This window comes from Aythya ferina (genome assembly GCF_964211825.1).
Source record: "Aythya ferina genome assembly, chromosome: 1".
Classification (NCBI taxonomy): domain Eukaryota; kingdom Metazoa; phylum Chordata; class Aves; order Anseriformes; family Anatidae; genus Aythya; species Aythya ferina.
In genome coordinates this window covers 52,217,167-52,245,123 of record NC_140296.1, presented here as the reverse complement: position 1 = coordinate 52,245,123, position 27,957 = coordinate 52,217,167, and the positions used below count along the sequence as shown (strand labels likewise).

Sequence of the window (27,957 nt, the reverse complement as noted above, 5' to 3'; positions counted from 1 at the left end):
GTTAAAAATTAAAGCTGGTAATGATGAATCGTCAGCACTAGACATGTGTGCAAGTAAAAAGAAAGATCAAGTGGCTTTGAAAATGTATGAATAATTTCAGTTATTTTTTTCCAGTCATTTTTATAATGAAAAATATTTGTCAATATTGTAAAGTTCAGTTAGTAGAATATGATCACTCATGATTTATATATATATATATATAAAAAAGCCCTAGGCATTAGTGAACAAATCTGGCATCTTTCTTTTTGTTATGGAATGATATACTAAAAGTTAAGAACATGCTAAATAATTTGGCTAATGTGCCAAATAATTTGAAATACTTTAACATAGCATTATGATTTAATTGGAACAAATACAAGACAAATACAGAGGCAAAAGTAGAATTTCTATGAGGAGAAAGAAGTAAAAATAGCTCATCTTTCTCTAAGAAATTGTAGTCATTAAGACACATACCAATTATGACTGTTAGCTATATTTTTAATAAAAATGGATCAAAGAATTCTATATTAATTAAGCATAGTCATGTTCCTTTTGGAGCAACGGGAAAGCTATTTCTGATCTCAGCTGCACTATTTCCCAACATGAGTAAAACAATCTTATATCCTATATTTTCAGCTTTGATGGAAGACTAAATGTCCAAAAATATCCTGGGCTTTTTCTTTCTTTCTTTTTTATTTTATTTTATTTTATTTTATTTTATTTTATTTTATTTTATTTTATTTTATTTTATTTTATTTTATTTTATTTTTTTACTTTTTTAAACATGAACATGTGAACATGTGTCAAAATGAGCAAGTAAGATAAAGTGTTCCAGTGAATACATCAATAAAAGTTTCAAATACTTTCTCTACTTATCCTCAAAATATTCTCTCATTATTTTATTCCATCATTTCCTCTCATTCCATCTGCATCACACACTCTCTTTTTATTTTTATTTTTATTTTTATTTTTATTTTTATTTTTATTTTTATTTTTATTTTTATTTTTATTTTTATTTTTATTTTTATTTTTATTTTTATTTTTTATTTTTATTTTTATTTATTTTTATTTTCCTCAAAAAGATTCTTCTGCCCTATAATTAGCCCAAGCATAATACTGTTTCTAGTGCACAAACCAAGCACACTAACAGCTACTTTCTGTATCACAGCATCACACTGCTTTGTAGTAGCCTGTGGACACACTTGCAAGGTACATTTTTTTAAGAAGTGCTAAGCAGCAGTAACTCACAAAACACTAAGCGCCCTGCTCCTGGTTGCTCACACTGGGGTGTAAATATACTTATACCCCCTGTATACCCAAATTGTGCCTTTCAGTCTTGAAGAGTGAAACTGATGTTTTGATGTAATGCCAAATTGAAAAATATTTAAATTTATTTTTACAGTATGCATATCCATATGCTATTGATAAAGTGATATTGATGACAATCAATCTGCAGTGATCATAGTAGTTAGAATTTTTTTTCTTTTTTTTTTTTTTGTGAGATTGTCTCATTTTTCTCTGATGAATGCAACACTTAAAGTATCTAGGCTTTTTACTTTTACAAAATTATTTCAGCTTTGGTCATCTATACCATTCAACTGTAAGTTTATCTGGTGAGTAGACAAGCTATGTTAGCAGCTTACAAGTAAGCTGAATTTAGGCTCTTGTATTTTGTATAGAATGAGCTGGAAATATTTGATTTTTGAACTCTATCTACACCATTGTGGCAGGTGGAAATAGGTTTAATTTTTCTCACAATGAGAAAGAAGAATTTCAGGAACTCTGAACTTCAGGCTCAAACTCCTGTGAATAAGAGGCATAAGCAGTAGGAAATAATGACTTGGTACAATATGTACAAACTTTTTTTTTTTTTTTAAATCCATAATCTAAAGGGTTTTAAGATACTGCTTTATTAAAAAAAGTTTCACTGCTCTGCCTTTTTTTTTTTTTTTTTTTTTTTTTTTTTTTTTTTCCCCACAGCCCAGTATCTAAGCAAAATATTTGATATAACACTGATTTTTCTCAATACTTTTTTTCTGGACGGTAACTGTGGGACAGATTTATCAATAGCATAAATTTAGTAGACTTTTGACACCTTATGGTAGCTAACAACTTGATCCAACAAATGCAAGACTGAAGATAAAAACAAATCCCCTGCAGAATGTAGAAAAGCATGCAGTCAAACTGATATTGACAATATAAAGTGCATTATAACCCAAGTCCTTATGCTCTAACAAACTGAGGAATCAAATTCATAGACAACAGAAGAGAATAAAAATATTATAGATGTAATCACAATGTAAGGAGAACTAAAGAGAACAATAGCAAAGCATGTCGATATTTAAATATATTTAAAAAAATACAAAGATGTTCAGTTAGTTCAACTTTAATATCATTGTCTTTATTCTGATTTAGAAGATTGTGGTTAACGTGAGATGTGAGTTCTCCCATTCCTTTCCATATGTTCCTAGACCAAAAATAGTTTCCTCTCTTCATATGGATTTGTCCAAATAAGGAGTGAAGAAACTGTAAATTAACTTCTCATTACTACAGAACAAATGCACACTTCCAATATGCTGATCTGGGGGGAGAGCAGGAACGAGGAGACAGCTCTTTGGAAAACTCTGTTGAAATCTGTCTTCTAGAAATCTCCCACTTAATTACAGAACTTAAAAAAAAAAAAAAAAAAAAAAAAAAAGCCTTTAATTATTTGCCTTTATATATATAAAAGAAAGAAAGAAAGAAAGAAAGAAAGAAAGAAAGAAAGAAAGAAAGAAAGAAAGAAAGAAAGAAAGAAAGAAAGAAAGAAAGAAAGAAAGAAAGAAAGAAAGAAAGAAAAAAAAAGTCCAACTTTAGCAGAAGGTCAATAAATTAATTAAACTAGATTTTCCAGTGTGTTTCATTACGTTTGTAAAGCCTTAATTCTGATTAGAATGTGGTAAAACAAAGAGTTGGGATGATCCTGTCAAAAAGTCCCACACAATGGAACAACATACATACATAGTGGTCACCAGATAGGAAACTAAGATAGAAGTGTCAGGCCAAACTGAACTACACAGTCTGCTGTAGAGAGACACAACAGAAAGCTAAATAGTTTTCTTGGCATGTGTTGTTATCCAGTCCTGTGGCTCTTCAAGAAATGATCTTTGGGAATGACAGATTCTACCTTCTCTTTCTGTTTTGATTATTTCTTCAGCACCACTTGTCCTTTAATGCACAGGAAATACAACATCTGTTACAAGACATAACAACATCTGTTGTCAGCTATTGAAGGAAAATAGACCGGGCTAGATGCCCTAGATGATCCAGAACAACAGCATCTATAGGTCTCTAACACAAATACTTACAATTGAAATTAACAGCAAACATAGACTTTTACGTACACTAGGACATCAGCCTCTACTGTTCTCTGAGAAAACATGATCATTGAGTGGACTTTTTTCTAATGGCCATAATGTAGCTTTATGGAGAACAAATCCCAAAGTATAATCTATTCAGGAAATTATGTGTGTGCATATACATGTTTAGATATATTTAGATTTAAAGATACTACACATTATATCATGACAGTGTTGGCTTGAAGTTCCTTATACCCTAGAAAGTTCTAATAGTGTTTTTTTCTTTTTCTTTCACTTGCATATAAACCTCTGTACATATATGTATATAAGCTAATATACATATTGGTAAGCAGATATTTTTTCTTGTTAATTCAAATGTTTTGACCTTTACCATTAGGCTATTTACCTGACATTTTAGCTCACTTGAGCTCAAAAACGGCATCTGCTTCCCCATTGTTTTATAACAAATCTTCTGCAGAACAAATAATTGCTACACTCATTGCAAGCATAGAGGTTAAAATCAAGTTCCTAACCTTAAAAGTCAATGAACAAAAGTATCTATCAGAGTTCTGTTATTTTTACCATTTCTCCTCACATCCAAAAAAAAAAAAAAAAAAAAAAAAGCATCTACTGTCTTATCATCTTTAGCTCTTTTTGTTGATGCTGCTAACTTCTCCTGGTATTTTCACCTTGTTTACTTTGAAATCCTCATTTTTTAGTATGAACAACCCTGTACTTTTCAAGCTTTTCAACATTTTCAAATATATATTTTAATTAATTTCCCATATATAAGATTTAATTACTTTGTTACTACATTTTTGTTTACACGAACTCTGTTTTACCTTCTCTTATGAAATGCATGTAAGTTGCTGTATGAGCTTACTTACGGCATTTCTTTAAATTAACTGTGTTCTCAGATTGTGTTTCTGAGAATTAACTGTTCTCCAATTATTAACTGCTGCTAAGTGGAGCTGAATTTGAAATTTATATAGTGTTCTATCTCATTATTTGATTCCATGTCTTATAAAATACCCTTTTTTGGAGGGGGGGGGGGGGAGAAAGGGGAAGTTTTTAGGTGCCTCTTCAATCATATGTAAGTTTGACATTCATTTTTAAAAGTTTTACCTTTCCTGCATGCAGAATACAACTTGAAGCCATATATGCTGTAATGTAAATAACAAAATTATATTACATTGTAATATGATATTGTAATTTTGTAATTATATTTTATTTTATTACTTTTTTTTTTTGAGGGAGGAATGAAATTTATTTTTTTTAATAGTTTGGGATTGTAGTATGATTTCAGGTTTTAACTGATGTTTGTCTTTTCAATTCTGCAATTTTTCAGTTAGTACTGATGCCTCAACTCTTATAAATGATGATTTAAGGGATAGAAAAGATAGATATGCATTGCTAATTTGATAATAGCTCAAAATCCTGAAAATGAAAACAAAACAAAACAAAACAAAAGAGAAGACTGCTGATTATGATACTGGGCAGTAGTGCCATAAAGGACTGAGTTTTCCAGACATGCTGGACTGGCTGCTTGAGTAGTCTGTCCTTATACCTAGTTGGAAATGGATGAAAAAAAAAAAATTACCCTCAAGCACTTCAAGCATTGAATGCCATAAGACACTGGATGCTATATATAAATTCTTATAATGCTGACCTATGTAGCAAAATTAGTTATATTAACATAGGCATCCCAACTAGCACTTGGATCTTGTTTTTGTGCAAAGTTATCTAGTTAAAAAAAAAAAGGCAGACAGTGAGATTCACATCTTCAGTAATGAGGAACTATTTGAGAAACTGAAGGCATAGTTTATATGCTCAAATGCTGATATAATATCAAAATGTGTGCAGTTCTCTAAGTTGCTCCCGGATGACTCCAGGAACATTCAAAACTGTCCCCTTTTGTATGGATAAAACAAGAGTGCAAATGGCTTAGGCATTGATATCAACAATATCTGATTATCAGCAAGCTCAGATAAGATTTTTTAGTTTGTTTGGTTTTGTTTTTATTTCTTTCTTATGTATGAAACCTATTTCTTTGTTTATGGAGGGGCTATTAACTGACATTAATCATAAAACAATTACAGATATTGCCAAAGAAGATCTAGCAAATACTTTGCTGCACCCTGAAAATATAGAGATTCATAGTTATAAATATGCAGTGTCAAATCTACATATACAAGTGAAATGAGTTGAAAGAATTCACATGGATGAGAGAGGAAAACTACTCTAAGAACATATATATATCTTTACTTTTCTTTTTTTTTTTTTAATTACAACAAAAACTAGTTAGTTGTTTTAAAATAATAATAATAATAGTAATAATAATAAAAACTTTATGTGTTCTAGACTTTTTCCTTCTTCCAAGCAGTAGCTCTACTAGAAACTAAATAGGAGGTTGTACGTCAGGTCTGTTTTACAGATGCAGTATTTGATTGTGACTTAATTGTCATGAATTTTATTTCTTTTATGTGAAAAAATAAGTTTAGTTATGCAAGCATGAGCTCACATTTAACTTACGTAAAATTATACCATTATTAATGTACTTGGTATAAACTGATGGCAAAACAGATTCTACTCCATATTTAGCATTTAAATTGTGGAATGGCACTTACAGAGCATGTATTGTCTTCTCTTGACATTTGTTCACAGAAACTGAGAAGAAAAGAGACAGAGTCACCTCTCCTTGCAAATAAGTGAGTGGACACATAAAACAAATTAAACCATAAAGCTTCAGAGTATTTAGAACCTCCAGGATACAGTGAGGCTGGAATTCTGGAGGGCTCTCAATAACAACTGTGACTGCTTTCCCAGTGTCCAGTTGGTTTTAAGTATTTTCATGAGGTTAATGTTGGCTTTTGGCATGTTACATTTTTGCTTGGTACAAAAGACCCTGTGTGGCTTGTGCCTTGGGGGGTGAGATTCACAGAAATGATCCTGGATATCTGACATGAAGATACTATCTGCTGGCTTGTAACAAGATATAATAAAACAGAGCTCTTGCAAGCATGGTCAGAGATCCAAAAATGCATCTTGTGGTGTTTAGGGACATGGTTTAGTGGGCAATACTGGTGGTAAGGTGGTGGCTGGATGAGATCATCTTGGAGGTCTTTTCTAACCTTTGTGATTCTACGATTCTATGATACTTTCTGACTGATGTCAGGGGAGTCTTACTCAATAGCTTCAATTCCATTTCACACATCTAAAAGTTAGATGTGCATATGTTAGACTTTGCCATACAAAGTTACCTTTTTGATGTGGATCTCAGTGAATTCCATCCTGCTCATTTTTTATCCTACTGCTCACATGGAGAACTGCTGTTGTTTGTGGTTTCTAGAAATTTGTGTGTGTGTAGCCATTACTAAACTCCTATATATTATAGGAGTTTATTTTTTAATAAAAAATTATATAGGAATTATATATTATATATATATATATATATATATATATATTTGTCCTGGTGTTGTTCTACCCTGTGCAGAATACATCTTACATTTCTCTAAAATCTGTAGGGTTCTACCTTCTAATCTCTACCTTCTAATATTCTTGTGAAGTTACTGTGCTATATTGCATGCCTTTTTTTTTTCTTCCAAAAATATTATCTACAAATGTTCATACTATACAGAAAATGTTAAAACTTTCCTGTACCAAAAAAGAACCAAAGAGCTAACATGAAGTCCATCCTATTTCTTCATCAGTCACTAACTGAGAAAAAATTCTAGTGTTTAGTTACTGTCAGGTGGTCAGCCAGTATAAGTCCATCTTTGTTACCAACAGATGAACTTAGTCACAAAACTGCTGTTGACGTGCACCTTATTAAATGTTGGTGTCTACACCTCATCTAGTCATCTAGGCTGCCTTTTTAGACACTAGAGAAGAACAGTTTCTTTTAGATTGGACTTTTTATATCTCAAAGTCAATATAAAAAATTCCTAGAAGTGCCTTTTCCTTTCCTTTGATTATAAAGGAAGTCTATGCTAACTGGCTCATGTTTAGATACTGTAGATACATACATGAGATGTATCACATACTGGCAAGATGCTTAGTTCTGTTTTCCACTAAAATTAATGTGTGTTCATATAACTGCTTATTACCCACTAAGATCTAATCTAAGAGAAGTAGCTTTCAGCCCTGCAAGCCACAAGTACTTTTGATCACATTTTGCTCCTAAAAGGTTAACACTGCATGTAGGCATTCACAAAAACTTGTATATCATGGGTCTTCGAACTCCTCCCACAAACCTGGGGAACAACACTCCTTTATGCCTTGGCATATAATATACTATACAAATGTGTTATGAACTCTGATTAAATATGATAAAATATCCAACTTCTTTAAATTCTCATTTCTGCTTGATCTTTCTTCAGGTTTTACAACTCTGGAATTTGAAATAACAGGATTATTACCTCTACTTCAGTGTACTTAGTGTCTGAATGTAGAAGTATTCTGAAGGGCTTCAAAGTGAAGTGAGAAAATTTTACAGTTCAAAGAAGAATATTAAATTGTGTCAAAGTATACCTTAGCAGCTGTTCTTTCAGTCTAGAACTACGCAGACAAGATGTTACTGCAGAAAGAATATAAAGAGGCTCAAGGTAGGAGCAGAGACAGAAATACTGATCTTCTGGTACCTTGGTTTATGATAAGTTGTGGAGTATGATCTGTATGCTGATGTGAGCAGATAATTCCACTGGAAGTGGTAATGCGAGGAAATATGTAGTTTTGTAGCTTGTACGATGGTGAAGATGTAATATGATATAACTTGGTAGAAACTGTCCATATTGAAAAAAATGGTGGGGCATAAAATCTCACCCCTATAAAAAGAAGATACTTTCTTTATAATTACCATACACAATATTACAAAAAAAAAAAAAAAAAAGGCAAAGTTGAAATCTTACCATCAGATGAGGGTAGCTGTGATTTTCCCAACTTCTACTCCTTTCACTTCTTTCAGATATGCTGTTCAGACTAGAGAAAGAAAAATGTATTATAAGACAATTTTGAAAATTAAGAGAACAATACAGCTCTGATGAAAAGAACAACAATATTTATATAATGCAACCATGTCCTTAGCTATGTATGGCTATGTCCTTAGCAAACAATACGTTATAAGAAAAGTGTGTTTAAATACACTCCCTGTTATCTCAAGCCCCTTAAATAATGCAGTAGTGTCTGGTCAGTATAGCTCTATCATTGCTATCACTATATGCAGCTTCTGGATAGTGATAAAACATGCTTTCTTAACTCAGTAAGAGATCCATGAGTTCTGTGATGATCTGATAAAACCAGCTTCCTTTTGCTGTCAATGTAACCTGAAATTCCTGTTATGTGTTTTTTTTTTTTTTTACCTCCCCAAGAAGATGTCTCAAATAATTAGCCTTTCTTTCACTGGTTCTTGAAGCAGAACATCATTTTAAGGTTGTAGATGCAACTGGAGTTATAAGCTAGTTCCTTTTATAGTTAGTGATGTGTGGTCTCTTAAATGGATGACTCTCGTTTTCTAAGCTAGCTGTTTAGGATAACTGGCATGCGTCACCCTTAGACATTCCTGTTTCTCCACAGCAACCAGCCTGGATCACTAGTATCAGCCAGATACAGATTTAGTTTGTTACAGCTGGACCATGTTAATTCCAGCCTCAGAAATTAGACTGCCATTGCTTATCTTTACTAACCCCCTTTCTCTCCAGAAATATTTTGAATAGATGGAAAGCAAAACAAATGTCGTGTCTTCCTATTGTGCCTATGATGAATGGCAACATGCTTTTGTTCCAAAGGACCTACCATTGGTATAACTGTGCCACTGGGTACAAGTTTGACATTGTGAGGAACATCAAGCCAGCATTTGGCCACTGGATAATCACTCCAGTGAATCTGAAACACAGCAACAGAAGTGGATGGATGACTTGACAGTGCTGCCAGCAGTCAGACATACCAAAGAAACAGAAGGAGACATGAAGGAAGGAGAGAAATGAAAAATGGGAAGCAAAGAGATTGTGGAGAATCACAAAAAGACCATAAAACTCTGCTTCAGAATATCTCTGACAGGATTATGAAATGAATGGGTGAGACATAGATTTTTCATGGGACATGTTTAAGAGAGTATGTAGTTAGAAGAAAGAAACCTCAGTAATATAAACATCTGTGGTTTTGTTTCTGCATAATCATGGACTACAAAATATGCAAGCAATATTTTGGAAAGGGAAAACTAGCAAATGAGGCACAACCCAACAAACGATTAGCAACATAGACTTCATTCTGTCTATTCAAGGCTCTGAAATAAAAACAGATGCAGTATAATAATGCTTATAGGAGCCCCTGGTAACAAGTTTTAATCTTATATCTGGTGTTTGCACATAACTGATGGGTTTAGTGCAACTGTATGCCTGCTTTTCTAGGTTCACTGAATTTAAATGCAAATAAAGAGAAAAGGGACTTTATTCCTTAGAAAGTAAAAAATATTAGAGTTGAATACTAAAACAGTGGACTCAATGTACCATACAACAGTCCAAATTTGCCATGCCACCTGATTATTCAACCCGATTATAGTCTCCAGGCAGCTTACACATGTGACTTAAAATAGCATCCCTAATGTCTTCATAGTAACAGACCATGTCAGGAATAAATTCAGTTGGTGGTTGCTTGTATGTAAAGGACACTTTCAGAACTCATAATTCACATAACATCTTAAATTTAGGAAGGTGATCCACCCTCCCTGAAGACCATAAGCATCATGATGTACTTACCATACCCAATCAGATGAAAGACAGGAGTAATGCTGCAGTTCAGATGAGTCAATTAGAAATGCCATCTTGCTGTAGGGCACCTTTTGCCACAATCTGCAGAGCTCAGAAATCAGTTCAATTAGACAGATAACATAGTCCAAACAGAAAATTTCCCAGCTGTTCAGTTTAAAGACCAAGTTTAAAATTGGTATGCATCTCTTTTTAAATTTGATTCCAACATGGATACCTGCTGAAAGACATAAAAGTTTGTTTTAAGGAAATATTTCAGTGATACATGCTTGTTTATTGCAAACATAAAGGACAGCATAGAAAAAAAACCATAAACTGCCATAAATTGAAAGTAGGAAAAGTTAAAGTGAATTGTTTTAGACAGAATTTTTATGGGAGAGAATAGAAACAACAGAAAATCCTTAACATTTTTTTTTTTTTTTATGTTAAGATATTGCTGATTCCAGCTGGTTACAACATCATTGGTCGTTGGTCTTATGAAATGGTAAAAATGACACTAGCTGAAGTTGAAAGGTCTCAAATAGACCTCACAGTAACCTCAGAATATGTTAAGCTGGGAAAAAAGCTCATTTCAGGCCTTTTGCGTTATTTTGTGATATGTGAAACAACCATATTTATGGAGCTTTCATTTGCAATTTACTGCTGTTTGGGTCCACTATCACCATGTTGGACTCTCATTTGAAATAATTCGCAAATACTTAACCTTAAATGATTATATGTAGAAGACCTTCAAAATGACCGGTCATGTGACTCTAAAGGCAGAGGTGGCAGATGGTAACTTTTGGAAAACTATATTATATATTTTTTGATACCTTTCTGTATGTTTAACATACTTTGTTATTCCAATCATTTTTCTTCATTTTTCCTTATAAACAGTCTATAAAAACACTGATATAAATGAGTACATTAGTATTAGGCCAGCTGTATATATGTTCTCATAAAAGCCTAGACACATCTTGAAAGAATGCTTATTTCTTCACAAATATCTCAAAATTGTTGTCAAGAAGAAGATAATGCTAGAAAGAAATTCACTATTCCCAAGAAAATACCATATTTTCTTGACTACCGTCACTTAAAAGTTACATAACTAATATAAAATATTAGTTTCCAAAATGAACATGAATGTCTATGTCACCCTAGTGATATAACAGTTGCAATACTAGCATGTATTTTTATTGCTATTTCCTTTATTGAATATTGGTAAAAACTTTCAATGATCTCCTATGGAGACAAGACTTCTGTGACTGCACTCACTGTGTGATCATGGTTGTGTATGCTACTAACTTTCAAACGCACAGCTTAATTTCAGTCACCTCTAGTAGAGCTCTAAGTGCCAAAAATACTAAAGTTCTCACAAGTTTCATAAGAACAAGTACTTGGGAGGGAAAAACCACATCATTCTTATTAAAAGAAAGGCTTCGGTATTAATTAATTCAGCCTATGAAAAACGGCCAGGGAATGTACATATGATGGGAGACGTATGTACCACTGCTAAAGAAAAAGTAAAAACCACAACTTTACCCAATTGGCAAGGGGTCCCAATTCACTGCCAGGTACAAACTTGTCCAAAGATGAGTAAGCAAATTCAATATACCTGACTTAGACATCTTATTTCCACCCATAACTGGGATTGGAGTTACCTCAACATCACTAGCCAACTAAACATTAGCTATATGTGGACATATAGGCCACATCTGTTGTGCTGAATGAAGCTCTGAACACAAACAGCACCGAATAGCAGTGACTAATAGCACCAACAGCCCTCCAGGCAACAGCTACTCCTATGAGCAGGACTGTTTCTCTGCAGACATATTAAATTAGGTGTAATAGAGATGGACTGAGTTCTGCTTCAGATTTTAATTAATCTGATGCTCATTGAACAACTTCAATATCATTAATTGCATGTGCATCTTATACAATGGATTTGGTAAGGAGAAAACAAGTTGTAACAATCCAAGGCACTGCCACGAAGGCAGTAAGCAATTATGTACTGTGAATAACTAGGTATCCAGTGTCTGAGCTCATTCCCTGATGCTCTTTTACTTGACAGTAGGGTATCTGCAGTCAGTGCAGCTAATGGGCATCTCCAGAGGATGAGATGAATTATCCTCTTGAAAGACTTACCTCTGCTGTTGATCATAGTTGAAAACTAAGCAATAAGCTTAGATTAAACAATCAGCTTTTAAACAGTTTGAATTAGGTATGATTAATCCCATCCTGTAAACTACTTGAGCTGCTCTGAGGGCACCTAGGTTCCTTGTGCACTCAATGAAGAAGGCTAGATTTTCTTGAAGATACCGTAAGGAAATCCAATTAGTTTAAATTTGTTTGTTAAACCGAAGCAGGTAGAATCACCCTCTTGAGGTCTTCAGATGAAACAAACTCTTACTGTTGACTATCCAGGAAACTTAAGCACTTGTTTTATAAAGATTGCTTCCACTAACTCATGCAATTTGGGTGTATGGTGTCTAATAAAGGTGCATTGACTTCCCTTCCAAGTCTCATTATTTCTGGTGCTCAGTGAACAACCTTAACATCATTGGAGATATCAAAGTTTCATATTAAAATTTATGCTTATGCTGTCGTTTTTTTTTTCGCTGTTACTGCAACGGCAGATCAGAAACTGACAAAAAGTATACTAGAGGAGATACAGCATTCTAAAATGTCCAGTTTTTCACCCATATTGTCAACATAATTTGTGTTGTTCACATTATGAACTTGTCTATATCGAGGAACCCAGGAACATTTTCCAGGTGTTGGATGCAGGTGTAAAACCCAGCTGCTTCCTAATTGCATGACAGCAGTTACAGCATTTCAAAGGGAAATGTGAGTGCACAAGAAGGAAAGAAGCTGTGCAAGAAGACATGTTGCTTTGCACACCTTCTTCGGAGTTTGGGCTGTGAAAATTTAAACAAAAGTTAAAGACGTCAGTTTGGTAATATATATACATGCATATATATATGTACGTAAAATATATCTTTAGATACAATTACAAAACATTATATGAGTTTTGAAAACAGTTTTGTTAGTTTTGTTAACTAGAAGGTCATTTACTCTAGAAGCAACAAGCACAGCAGCAATCAAACATTTGCCCTGAAAGTAGTAGGATGAGGTCTGCTTGCTGAATTTGCTCTGAATAACAGACGAAAAAGGAAGAGAGGATACATTTGTAGCAAAGGGAAGTAAAATTGCTCAAGGCTGCAGGACTGTGAAGGCTTGGGAGAAATGGGAGTGTTTTCAGTCCCTAGGGAACTTTGGAAACGATTCCAAAAGGCAATACTCCAGGATGGGCTGTAGCTGAATCGCTTCCTCATTTTTATGGCTAAGATACACATTAGGGAAATCCTTATGGATAGCAAAGAACAGACTTTAAGGAGTTATTTTGAAGCATGTTCTAAATTTGCCTTTTACAATTTTTGTTTGCTTGTTTATGGCTTTTGTAACTTTGATTCTTGCACTGAGAAGTTTATCCTCCCCCTTTGCTAGGAGAGACCCATTTCCTCCTTTAGGCCTGTCTGTGACATTAAGAGGAATCTCAGGTAACAAACAGAAGTCACAATCTCTCCCATTAAAACAATTCTGTTTTATTTTGCTATCCTCTGGCTACCAATAACCTCGAGTGAACCTAGAGGCTACAGCTAAATGAATAAATAGAAAGGACAAGGTGTTGTCTGCTGGCTCTGATGGCACTGGCAAACATACCTATAAAGCTAAAATCATTTCTCATTCCAACACACGATGGCCTCATCCTTACTGCCTAGAAGAGAACAGTCTTTGTCCGGTGGTATTTCCTAGACAGAACCTAAACATAGTCTTATAGTGCTTTAGCAAGGACTAAAGGCACAGGAGGTTATGTGCTGGTAAATCACACTGTATGGGAGATGGTGTCCTGGTAAGACCTGATCATGTGCCATGTGGCCTCATCCTTTTTATTAGTACTATAGACATAGCATCAAGGTCCAGGCAAGATTCAGGGACAGTATTTTTAACAGTTCTGGTTTCTTAGTTTCCTTTAGTTATTACAGTATTCATATGTGTTGTGTAATAGAACTTCTCCATGCTAGGAGCTGAAAAGTAGACCTTAAAGAAATATATCAATAACCTCCCTCCTCCCCCCCCCCCCCCCCCCAATATTTTATTGTTCCTTCCAACTCTGTCTTTTCTCCTTCCTTCACAGAAAAGCAGGAAAGCAGGGAAATGGCAACCATTAAAACTGGAGTCAGTACTACCAATATAAAACCAAAAGAAAACCCTCAGAAAGAACAGCAACAGAGTTATTTAGAAAGCCCTTGCTTTTTCGCTTTTATGTATATGTAAGTATATGAAGATCAGTTTTATTAACTAGTGGTATTGAGAAAAGACAAAGAAACACATTTTAAATTACATGATAGCTATGTTCTTAAACTATTCAGAATAATCAATTACTTTGGTTAATGATGCACAACACATTACTTGTCTAAGCCATTACATGTCAGTGTGGTTTGTCACAAAATATTTAAAATATTATAAAGTATTCACAAGTGACTGCATTCATCAAATTCTCTACTTCAGGGAAAAAAAAAAAAAAAAGCAATGAAATACGCAGATGAACAGACAAGTTTGGAAATGTATCTATGTTTTCAACACTATATTTTCAGTAGTGCAGTTTTTATCTGGAAAACAAGAATCAAGAGTTTTAGCTCATCAGAGGTTTCTAAAGAATCTGTTTCAGATGAGCTGCCATGGTCAATGCTGTTTGAAGGCAGAGATTTGAACTCACAAAGCAGGATTTCAGCTTATTCAACTTTATATATGAGGCTTTAGTAGCTTTGTCTATAATACATGTATCTGGGATCTCTCTTTCACTCATTGGAAAGGAACAGCTAACAAATCAACTGGAATTCAGTTTGGATGGCAAAGTTTTGTCTGTAGTGTTATTTACAGAATACTTTCTCAAGTGAGTTCAAGCATCCTTAATAGATACATATGATACCAGGATGTTCAGTTCCTCAGCCAAAACTATTCACTAGTGCCATTCTAAATTTAAAGCAGTCTGAAGGACAGTAAAACTGATCAGTCCAGGTTGTGGCTTCTGGACAGCTATTTGTTTAAGAAAGACAGAAACATTAGGGTAAATTAAGTAAACGTGTGTAAAGACAGAGAGACCAAAATTACTTTTCCAAACAGACATAGTAAGAGTCACTGCACATACTTTGTCAGTTCTATAATTTTACTTTCTAAACTTAGGATAGCTAGTAAGTTAAATAATAGTTTTTTTTTTTTTTTTTTTTTTTTTTTTTTTTTTTAAGATTCTATTGGTAATATTTTGATAAAGATGTCACTTGAAGATGACAATGCTATTGAAAAATTTAGAGTCGTAAGGAGTGAAAATTATAAGTTAAGTCTTAAGAAGATATATTTATTTATCAATGAAAATACAAATAATAATTGAATCACTGCTTGAAGTTGATTTCATAATATTTGATGTCTGCTATGGCTATCACTCTAGTAGATTTCAGTCAATAACCACAATATTGCAGGTTTCTCCACTAGGGGAAATATTAACAAAACAGATGCATTGTAAAATGAAAAGTAAAACAAAACAAAACAAACCAAACTTATTGTAATGATTAGCAGAGAGCTGAATATGATTTGTGAGCATCCTAAAAAAAACTGAAGTGCCAGAAAAATAATTTGTAAGATGAATGCTTATCTGAAACTTTTGTGACTGGAAGCTCGGTGTAGAGATTTGTTCAAATTTCTGATGTAAAATGGATAAAACAAAAGGGCAACAGAACAGAGTCATAATCTAGGACACAGGAACAGCAGTGAGGATGCAGTAGAAAAGGGAATATTGTGAGAGTTTCCCTAGTCATTGGAAAGATGGATGTGTGTGAAGTTAGATTTATTTTATAGAGGATTGCTCTTTTTCCTCAGTACTGCTACGGAGACATGGATATGGATCTATAGTAGGATCTGTTTGAAATGAGTCATATCAGAAAGCCAGGTAACATTAACGACAGCTTTTTTTTTTTTTTTTTTTTTTTTTAAGTAGATGAGCATCTTGCTAGGGATTTTATTTTATTTTATTTTATTTTATTTTATTTTATTTTATTTTATTTTATTTTATTTTATTTTATTTTATTTTATTTTATTTTATTTTAATTTTATATTTAAATTTTGGTAGATTCTTTGATACCACTTCACATTTGCATAAAAATAAATATTTTGTTGCATTTTTAATTTTCAGGCTTTATTTTCTACAAAGAATTGGGATGATGTACAAGTTGATGCTGATTGTTCACAGGTTCTTGTAAATATACATAACCCTTCTTTGCCTTAACTTTGATAGCTTTGCTCAAATTTTCTAGCTTTGGCTACATGATGAAACTTTGAAGTAAAATTCTATAAACTGATACATTATACTCTTACACTGTGATCAGATATACATGAAATTGCAGACTGTGAGTGCTGTGCTGGTTTTATACTTATGATTTTGAGGTAGTGATCTTTCAAGCACAGCAATACTCCAGGTAAATGTAGCTTTGGAACACTCTCCTGTTACACTATGAACCAGACCTAATATTTAGTGCAACTTAAGCTCACGCTGCACAATTCCAGTTACAAACACAGATCTTCCTGATCTGCTATTTCTGCGTAGATTTGGGTTTTCACGCATGCATTCATTCTTTTGAAGTGTTGAAGATTTCCATTTGAGACACATGGACTGAGCCATAGAAACAGTTTTAGAGTATCTGTACATATTTCAGAAAAAAAATAGTGAAATCACGGAGGGGGGAAAAAAAGAAACACAAGCCAAGGAAAACAATGAAGGTTAATATTCAGCAATCCAAGGTACTGTAAATAAAAATTAATGCTCTGATAAACACAGTAATTTAGACTCTGATAGATTTAACTCAAATGATGGTGAAGCTGTTACACTTCAAAATAAATCTAGATCTCTAGCAATGCAGGCAAGATCTACTCTACTGATTATATTTAATACAAGGCAAAGCTCTATAGAATGGCTGGGTGACAAAGGGTAGGAAGCGTGTTAGTTATTTCTTTGTCAATCAGTGGAAAGAAACAGGTGCTTCCTTGGTGTAATTCATCACACATTAATAAAGAAAACTAAAGCTGGCCAGATGAATTGTACTCCAACAGTACTTCTCTCTTTTGATTATAAGAGGGCCTAGGATGACTAACTCAAGTGTAATCGTTTGCATAACTGATGCTTAAAACCTTCTGAATATTTTACCCTAAAAATCACAATGGAACTAAGTTTCATTTGTTATGTATACCATCTTACTCATTAATTTGGATATTAAGTTAACATGTAAAGTAACACATTTATGTAAAGAATATTTTGTCTTCCAGTTTTAATTTGAAAAAGCAATGAGAGCTGGTACTATTTCCAGCTGAGTCTTAAAAAGTTAAGAGTGCACCCTCAGTAAGTTCGCAGATGACACCAAGTTAGGTGCGTGTGTCGATCTGCTTGAGGGTAGGAAAGCTCTGCAGGAGGATCTGGATAGGCTGCACCGATGGGCTGAGGTCAACTGCATGAAGTTTAACAAGGCCAAGTGCCGGGTCCTGCACCTGGGGCACAATAACCCCAAGCAGAGCTACAGGCTGGGAGAGGAATGGTTGGAAAGCTGCCAGGCAGAGAAGGACCTGGGAGTGATGGTGGATAGTCGGCTGAATATGAGCCAGCAGTGTGCTCAGGTGGCCAAGAAGGCCAACGGCATCCTGGCTTGTATCAGGAACAACGTGACCAGCAGGGCTAGGGAGGTGATCGTCCCCCTGTACTCAGCTCTGGTGAGGCCGCACCTCGAGTACTGTGTTCAGTTTTGGGCCCCTCGCTACAAGAAGGACATCGAGGTGCTTGAGCGGGTGCAGAGAAGGGCGACGAAGCTGGTGAGGGGCCTGGAGAACAAGTCCTACGAGGAGCGGCTGAGGGAGCTGGGCTTGTTCAGCCTGGAGAAGAGGAGGCTCAGGGGTGACCTTATCGCTCTTTTTAGGTACCTCAAGGGAGGCTGTAGCGAGGTGGGGGTTGGCCTGTTCTCCCACGTGCCTGGTGACAGGACGAGGGGGAATGGGCTTAAGTTGAGCCAGGGGAGTTTTAGGTTAGATGTTAGGAAGAACTTCTTCACTGAAAGGGTTGTGAGGCACTGGAACAGGCTGCCCAGGGAAGTGGTGGAGTCACCATCCCTGGAAGTCTTTAAAAGACGTTTAGATGTAGAGCTTAGGGATATGGTTTAGTGGAGGGCTGTTAGCGTTAGGTTGGAGGTTGGACTCGATGACCTTGAGGTCTCTTCCAACCTAGAAAATTCTGTGATTCTGTGAAGTTATGCACATAATGTATGGAGCATAATCATGCTCTCTGTATCTCTGAGGTAAAGTGGGACTACTAGATTTGTTTTATTTACACATAAATTAACAATGTGATGTGAAATTTAGCTGAAATATTCTCCAAATATACCCTCTTCCATACTTTCTTTCTTAATTACCACTTTATGCACATAATGAATAAGCAATATATGGTTAATTTTCAGAAGGAAAACTTTCCTGTCATCATATATAATAAAATCTAGAAAATTATTTTTATCACTTTAAAATGATGTATTCTCTGTACATTCTGAAAAGGTCCAGCATCATACTTGTCACTAAATCTAATTTATTCCATATTTTCTTTTAGTAAAGTTGTACAATTGATTTTTTTTTTCATTAATTAGCTTTAAACATAAGGCCTTTGTTACATTCTGAAATATGAAAAATAACCCTTTGATTATCAGAAAACTGTTCAAAGCTTAGTGTATGTATGGATGTTGCAATTATTAAGTAAGCACTGAAACATTTATGAAGTAAAAACACTCTGTTTATAGACTTACTTCAAAAATTTACTCATATAAAAAAGTGGAATTCCACTTTTGGATTTTGATTTTGGATACTTATGGAAATCTTAAAAATCTCAAAGAGATATTTATCTGATAAATTATCAGATGGCATGCTTCCCAAGTTCACTTCTGAGCCCTGATCTTATCACTCCCACAGTGTAACTCTCAGTTCACATATGGGCTTTCTTTTAAAAAAAATACTCTAGTTTCTTCTGAAACAAAATGGAATGCACTTTGGGGGATACTTCACCTTACTTGCAATTCTAATGTATTTCAGGTGTAACACTAACTGCTCTTAGTAGAATATTTAGTAGTCAACTTGTGGATGGTTTGAGAGAGGCTTCTGAAAGGTCTGAAAAAACAAATCCATAAAAATCACAAACCATATTGGTTATTCATTACTGTAACACTAAAAAAAAAGAGAGTATCCAGTCATTTTGTGATGGAAAACATTAAAAAAGAAAAAAAAAAAAAAGAAAAAAGAAAAAGAGCCTTTGTCCTGTAAAGGGCACTGTAACTATGCTCCCCTTTTCATGTTTATCTTGAGTTGCCATGTGTCTGTCTCTATGATGTTGGAAACAGCAAGTGAAATCCCCATTGTAGGGCTACAACGCAGTACACACCAGCTCTGGTGTATGCATTTATTCAGGTGTGTTGTTGTGCTGGGCTTGTTGCCTGCACTTAGCACAACAGGAAAATAAGACTGAGGAAGTTTTTACCACTGGTTTGAGAGGGATGAACCTCAACATCCACAAAGAAAGAACCACACTCTGGTATACTGCAGCGTTATTCAAACATAACCCATATTTCCCTGATTAGCCTGCTCTGCCAGGCTAATCAGTTATTCCCATTTATCTCTATTTATTGGAGGCATGAAGGGTTTTGTCTTCTCTTTCTCAAAAAGACTTAACATCATTATTAATGCTTAAATATTTTATTTTATTTTATTTTATTTTATTTTATTTTATTTTATTTTATTTTATTTTTTATTTTATTTTATTTTATTTTATTTTATTTTATTTATTTCGTTTCGTTTCATTTCATTTCATTTCATTTCATTTTTGTGGTGCTTCAGGACAGGGTTGTAGAACAGTATTAAGGACATTAAGGTGAAGAAAATTGTCATTCAGACATACCACATGCATTTTTTTCTGTTACCAGTTTGCTTTCAGAAAGAATTGAGAATTGGTATCACATCCACAAGTAAGGAATTTCCTTAGGTCATTCTTCACCTCTTAGAAGTGTGTTAGGACACATTTCTTACTTAGTTATCTTACATACTGAAAAAGGCTGTTGTGTAGGTAATAGCTACTTCCTCAAGAAAACTTAATATTCATGATCTTTGATGGATCCTGATGGAAGCCAGCTGAGGGCTTAGAGTACAAAGATGATGTGGAATGCAATAGTAAACATTATTTGGTATGAAATCCCATGTAGGATGAGTTCATTTTTACTTCCAGTCATTAACAGGAGACACTAACCCTAAAAGACAACAACAACAACAACAAAACCACTAAAATAAAAATCAGCAGGTATTTTTATGTTGAAGAAACAAATATTGTAAGCTGTGTTAAGTCAGTTATGTAAACAAGATTTCTGAAGAACGAGAAAAAATGCATTCTGAGCTGTAGACTTAATTTATTAGGTTCTTCGCTAACTCCTCAAAATGTATGTTTAGTCCATGACTGTTGAATCATACAGAGATAACTTAGATAACTTTTCAGATCACATTTTTGTTATTTCAATCATGAATGTTCACATTTGTGGAACTCACAAACCACAAAAACAAAAACAACAACAAAACCAAAAAGCAACAACAAACAAAAACAAAAGCCACCTTTTTTCTTGGCTAAAACAAAGCAGACCCAGAATGCTCTTTTATATATTGACCATTAACTATGGATCAGTGATTACTCGATATAAACAACCTATTTTCTGTCACTGTTCATCAGCATTTGCAGAAATGTAAGATTTCAGTTGCTTAACCTTTCCTTTCTTACTAAATATTGCAGCTGGATAATTTTCATTATAGAGCCAGCAGTAATGCTTCAAATTTCTACTTTTATATAAAGCTACAGTTTCTGAGAAAACCGATTTTGCTTCATAAGATGAAGAGCATAAAAAAACCTACACCTTTCAGGACTAAATGAGAATTTTTAAGCTAACTTTTTGCTTTTCAAGACTCATGTCTGCTTCTGGAGGTTGTCACTTGAACAGAGTACAGTGTGTTATCACAAATTGAATTAATCTCATGGTTTATATAAAATTTTTGATAAATTAGGCTCTGTAGTCACAGTTCTCATCAGTACTCCTTGATAATATAAGGGAAATCTTCTGTGCTGTCTAGATTCAGATTTACCACTTGAAAACTCCCAGAATATATTCAGAGATCTACATCTTGCGACCAGGAGGCATAATGTAACACCTACTTCACAGAATTATTATCTTATAACAGCATGTAATGTCCAAGGCAAAGTTACAATCTTTTTAATGCTAAGATTTACAGTGCTTTAAAAATCCTACCCAAGCCAATTGAGCTGAGACTCAAAATAGGTCAACTAATTTATTTCATAAGTAGTCGCAGGACAGGGATACTCATAAGCCAATAACTCCCATTAAAAGTTTATCCCAAAGGATTTTTTTTTTTTTTTTTGCCATAGAAACAAATGAATACCTAATCTCATTCAGCAAGCTGTAAATGCATCTACAAACTCAGGGACATAAAGTAGTTACGCAACAGTAATGAACAATGTGTTGTACCATCTACTTTGTACAATAAAAATACAAAAACTTACTGGTAAATTCCAGTGTATTTTTGTGCTTTTTCCATAAAATCTTAATTTGTGTAGAAACCCAGGTCTGTCAAATACAACAAGCATATAAACTTTAGAACTGCCAAACATGGGTTGGAAGAGAGATAACCAGGTCCAACCACGTAGTTGAAACCGCACCATTTCCCCATTACCAGGCCAGCTTTGGGGTTTGAAACCCTCTAAGAACAGAATTCGTGATGTCAATAGACTCTTCTAGCCTTGCACAACCCTCCTGACAGGTCTTTTGTTTGTTTGTTTGTTTGGTTGGTTGGTTGGATTTTTATTTATTTTTTGTTCCTTCCCAAAATGAAATCTGTAGCACTTGCCTGCTTATTACATATTCAGGCATAACTGTTGTCTTTGTAACTGCAGTAGAGGTAGTTACAAGCAATTGCTAGGTTCCCCCTCAGAGTCCTTTCCACGAGACTACAAAAGCCCGGGTCCCTGAACCCCTTTTTTTGTAGGGCATGTTTTAGGCCCTGACCACTTGGTCACCCACCACTGGATCAGTTTCTCCTCATTCTTCCGTAACATGGAGGTCCTGACACTCACCATCGTACTCTGCATTACTACCAGCAACAAGCAGAGGGGCACAGTAATTTCCCTCAAACTGTTGGCCACCCAGACTCTTTGTAACGCAGCCTAGCATGCAGCTGGCCCATGAAAACATGCTCTGGGCTCCTGTTGGCCTCAACATCTGCCGCAGGTCCCTGGTGCTTTCCTGCAGGCCACTTGCTTGTGGGACCGCGGGGACACGGGGTGACACTGTTCTGGTGCAGACCCTGGCACCTCCCCAGACCGAGCCCCAAGAGGTTTCCTTTGGCCGCACCACCCCTGGGCGCTTTCTGGCTTGTGACCTAAGACGGGGCAACTAATTACTGTGGCAGCATTCCCCGGGGGGGGGGCACAGTAACACTCTTTCAAAGTCAGACCTCTTTGTTCCCGGGACAGAAAGTAGCGCGATGCCAGGAGCTGCTGCACACCAGCGAGCAGCGCTCTGGCAGAGCTCCGGGTGAAGCAGAAGCTTTAACCTGCCATAAAAAAACCCACTTCCACGGCACTGCCCGCCGCACCTCGCCCTCTCCCGGGGCACCCCCTGACGGGGCGACACCGCTGCCTCCAGCGCACGGACACCCACCAACTCCCCCCGGCCCCGCCGCCTGCTCCGCCCCGGCCCCCGCCATGCCCGCCCCGGCTCCGGCTCGGGCCCAGGCGTCGGTCCCGGTGCTGCCCCCCAGCGGCCGCCGGGGGTCGGGATGGAGGCGGGGGGCGGCCGGGGCCGGGAGCACGGCGGGCCCCTGTCGCGGCCTGTGAGGGTGAGGAGGGAGCGGAGCGGGCCCGGCCGGGGGTGGTCGCTGTGGGGAGCGGTGGCAGTTTCCCCCTCATGGCGAGCCGGGGGTTGCAAGGACGCCGGGCGGCGTCTGCTCAGGGCTGCGATGCCACCAGAGGAACTAAATAAAACGAGAGTTAAGCCAGAAGGGAAATGCCGCCTGCGAGTTGTGATTGTTGTTAATCCCGCACCCAAACTGCTGGCAACGAAATAAATAAATAAAAAATCGATATCAGTTTTGATATCTAAACTGGTCAGTACTTAGAAAAGTCTTGCTCTATCAATCTTCCTAATTTATTTGAGGAAAGTCCCTCCCGTATCATTTGAAGAGGGTTGTAATTTATTGTGTACTGCCTCTTTAAAATGCTATATGTAAAGTTTTGTTGCCAGGTTCCGTTTTTTTTTTTTTTATGGATACCAGATGTAGGGGGAAAAAAAAAAAAAAGCAGTTTATGTTCCAACAAGTCTACAGAGTGGATGTATGCTTTCTAGCTGTTAGCAAAACATTTGCTAATTACAATACTTATTCCTTTGTTCTCTGTACAGCATTGATATCCTGCAAAGTGTGCTCTTTGCTCATGTAACCGAACATTATAGTATCAGTGCTATTTTTTTCAAAGAAACAGCTCAGAAACTGTTGAAAATCCAAATAAACTCAGCAAATACCTTAATCAAGATTCGGGAGAGCAATTTTTGTTTTTGTTTTCCCCGTTCGAAATACAGAGAAAGTGACATCTGAGTCGTGAACAGATGGCATAAATCAGTCAGCACAAATCCTGCCTAACGTCGGTGTCACCATGTAGTACTTTACTCACATAGACCTTAATATTGGACACCGACATGATTAGTAAGGAAGCTTGGAGGAGTAAATTTCTCCACATGCGGTGTATTGCTTAAGTTATTGTAATTTTTTTATTTTTGGAGTGGATGAATAAGCAAATAATTATTAACACATATATGTAATTACCAAATAGATGGGACTTTTATTGTTGTTGTTGTTTTATTGAACAAACTCAAGTTTTAAATAAAGCTTCTGATATCTGACTGGCAAGATTACCCAATGGATTATCTCTGTTCTTCCTATACACTGTGCACTCTTTTCACCTAATGGTTTTTTTTGGCCCTCTTTAGTTTATTTTGCCTTTTCAGTAGTGCATCTATCAGTCTTTCTCCTATTTTTTCCCCTTGCCAACCCACCTTCTTCTTCCCACATGCATGGGGAAGGGGAAAATTGCCTCACATATTCTTGATCTTCCAGCAGGCGAGTGGGAGGTGTTTTATGATACCTTATTCCTCTGTAATAGGGAAGCCACAGATTTGTCCTACTACCTACACTTACTCATATCTCTTTTTAATCCAGAAATGTATGCACACAATTTAGGAAAAAATAGTTTTAGAGAAAGTAAGCAAAATGTGTAATTTTGATTCGGATCTAGTCTGTGTGAACTGAATACTGAACTTCCCCTTTTTCCATAAACCTGTTTGAATGACTGCAGTAAAGGCTCACCATGCATTGTGTATTATTGCCATGCAAGTGGCTGATGTGGTACGAAAGAGATTATAGTCCTTTCTCAAGCTTCAGAGTGGGGAGGACCCACACAACACTCACTGCCCTTGGGGCACAACTGCCTTTAACACCCTTTTGCTGTGCAAAGCCGTACTCCATCACCACCTGGGAACCCAGGGAAGCCCCAGGTCTCCCCTGCTCCTGTTCCTGGACCTCTGTAATCACAGGCTCACCCTGCTTTATGCTCCCTGTTTATCCCAGATCACATCTCTTACACCAGCTACCACCGCTGCCAGCTATCATGTTTTTATTACTTGCCACGACATACTTGCTCTTTACAGTTATTGTGACCAGACCCCAGGAGTTCTGCTTTCCCACCGAGGTGTGCTAGGCGGGAGAATGAGGTTGTTTCTTTTTGGCTTTCTCTCTTGAAATTATGGTTCTGTTCCCTATGTGGTGACCCACCAGCCCCTCCATACTTGCTTTTAAGGGTCCTCTCAGGAAAACAAAGTTTCTGGTTGAAACCCCCCTGAGTGAAGCTGGACAGTATTTCTCTCAGTGAGTGGAGAGAGACTGTCTGCTTATTTACAGCACTAATCTCAGAGATGCTTTAGGAGGAGGCTGTAGAGTTTTCTTTGCTGACAGTAAGGAGCTTGAATTAATGTTTTTAACTCTGATGAGGACTTAATATATGTAGGAGAAAAATATTCAAGAAAATGGGTTGTGAGGGAAGGAGAGCAATGTCTCAGTCATCCCAGCTTCTGACAGTAGCAAACAATTTAGGAATAGTTTGTCATAGATTATTCTAGTGGGTGGTAAATCTCAACCAAAGCCTCTTTAAGAACCAGTTATGTTGCTTTGAGCTGCTGATTACAAGCAGAATACAGGCTTCTAATTCACATGCTAAGAATATGGTTGCTGAGTTTAGATGGCTGCCCTTTATGTCCTGCAAAATGGAAATTAAGAGCCTAGATTTGACAGTTTGAACATGACCTGGAGGGAGATGCCCATCAGAGAAGAACCTATGTAGATCCTTTCATGACTCAGTATTCACAACTCTGTGCTTTGCTCTGTCTCTATCAGCTACAGGTACTGATGCATCATGCACCCAGCAAAGTATCAGCTGTACAGGAACTATACAGAACTCAATGTTCACATTCATGGAATAAGAATTTCAGAATATTTTAAGAAGTATGAAGATAGATTTTTTTTCCCCTCTCACAGTAGGTTAATGAAAAAAAGGGTGGTGATTTCAATGAATTTGTTTTCTATAGGGCAAGTCTCGCTATGCCTGAAAGCAGCTGAAATAGGAGACCAAGCTGTAATCTTTTTTTTTTTTTTTTTCCTTTTGGTGAATAATTTGGAAGGGAAACAAAGTCAGAGGTGTGAAAGGAATGGTAGACAAAAAAAAGAAAAAAGAAAAAAGATTTTGATAGCTGAGCTGTAACCAAGCAGGAAGCTTCATTTTGTTTGTTTGTTTGTTTGTTTGTTTTTTAATTGCTTTTCCCAATCTCATGTTTCTTACCAATGAGAATGGTGGTAGTACTTTTTAACTTTTGAAACTATTTTCAACCTGTCATGATCCTGGAATATCTTATTCCACAGCATTCCATGGAAAATGACATATTTAATTTGAGAAGAGTGTACAAAAATTCCTCCATATGATAATATGATAATACTCAGAGAAAATATTAAAGCAAAACCAAACCAAAAGAACCAACCAAAAAAAAAACACAAATACCCAAACTCAAGGAAAAGTATAACAAGTAAATCCTCTCCTATACCGATAAAAATTTTAATAGGAACAGAGTTTTCTTCCTTATAATAATTTATAATTATTTGGGCATGGGCATGTTGTTGCTATAACTGTGACAACCGAGAGATGTATCCTCAATTATGCTATGAAATAAAAAAATGTTTTTCAATTGCCGGTGATTTTAGTTGTCTGTATTATAATTTGAAGAATATTAAAATATCTAGATTATACTGAAAAAGAGAAGTCTGGAAGGAAATGTAACCATTTTTCTTGATAGACTGTACAGCAAGAAAGATTACACAGGTTTGTTTTGTTTGCTTTAAAACTAAATTTTTTTTTACCTTCCAGAAAAATGTCAGTAAAATGCATTGGAAATGAGAACAATTTTCTACAGATATTAACAACCCACCCATATTTTCATGAATGGTAAGATCAGAAAAAATCCTTTTATGAAGGAACCTTTATGTTACACCAACAAGGATGATGTTTTAAAAATTTTGGGGAGAGAAAAATATTTTATCTTTATACAATTTATTTAATTATTTATTTATCTACTTTAATCGATCACTCAAAATGCATTATGTTAATTCCAAGAGAGATTTCTGGAACTTCAAGAATCTGAACATGATATATTTGGAATATTCTTACCTCCATTCTTAAGAAGAAACAGTCACTTTGATAACGATCCTCATGTAGTAAAGTTATTCAAAACCAACATTCACAATTTTAAGCCAAGAGTCAAACCTTAGCTCTTTAATGAAATCACAAAGAGAAAAGGAAGAATATACAGCTGCAGTAACAATAGCAGGAAACCAGAAGAAAAAAGGGGGTGGGTTCTACCTCTGGATCTGAATATAATGAAGCTAAAAGTTAATTTTGAAAGTAATTGCACAACAGATGTCCTGTCTCTTGGAACAATTTTTTGTTTTTCCCCCACAAGTATCTAATAATTAAGACTTGGATTCTTTAGCTTTTTGACAATTATGCAAGTAGCTTCTCAACTATTTAGAACTGAACTGATTTGGGGGTCCCAACTAATAACACTTCTGCATTTGACTCAGAACTGAAGAAACAGTAGTTGAGGAGCACTACAGAATGGTGCAATTTTTCTCTTTCTGGTGCAATCTCAGTTTTCTTATGGCTCCAGGACAGCAGAACCATGCAGATTCTCCAGGAGCCACAGACATCAGTGTTTTACTTTGGAAACAGCTCTTCTTCCCCTTCTCTCTTCTGAAAAATAAAAATTTGGGGAAGTCTGGTCTCACTCATATTAGGAATGAAAACAAATATTAGAAAGGTAAGTTATTTTTCAAACCAGGAAATATTTAAGATTAACACTGTTGCCATTTCCCTAAAGTCTTCCAGTTCTATTAGGTAGCGTATTAAGCTGTATTAGTTCTATTAGGCTGCTACAGCTATCCTAAAGGATGTCTGTTGTGTCCAAACTATAACATTGTTCTTAGTTTACAGGTTAATTTTGATTTTGCTCATTTCTCTCAGACAAAAAAATGTTTTTGAAGAACATACACGAAGTGTATAAGACAAGAAAGATCTATATTCTCCACTATGTTGTGTGAGTTCAGTTTTTCTGAGCTGTGCA

General features: G+C 35.8%; 1 long non-coding RNA gene across 1 annotated transcript; it reads right to left on the bottom strand.

Annotated features, from left to right (window-relative positions):
- Nucleotides 1-2,358: 2,358 nt before the first annotated feature.
- Nucleotides 2,359-27,115, bottom strand: LOC311430321. Its single transcript, XR_014688694.1, has 7 exons — nt 27,006-27,115; nt 10,070-10,295; nt 9,108-9,197; nt 8,225-8,294; nt 4,443-4,480; nt 3,146-3,211; nt 2,359-2,647 (listed from the first exon to the last, which is right to left on the bottom strand). It is a non-coding gene; the product is annotated as an uncharacterized lncRNA (long non-coding RNA).
- Between the last annotated feature and the right edge of the window lie 842 nt (nt 27,116-27,957).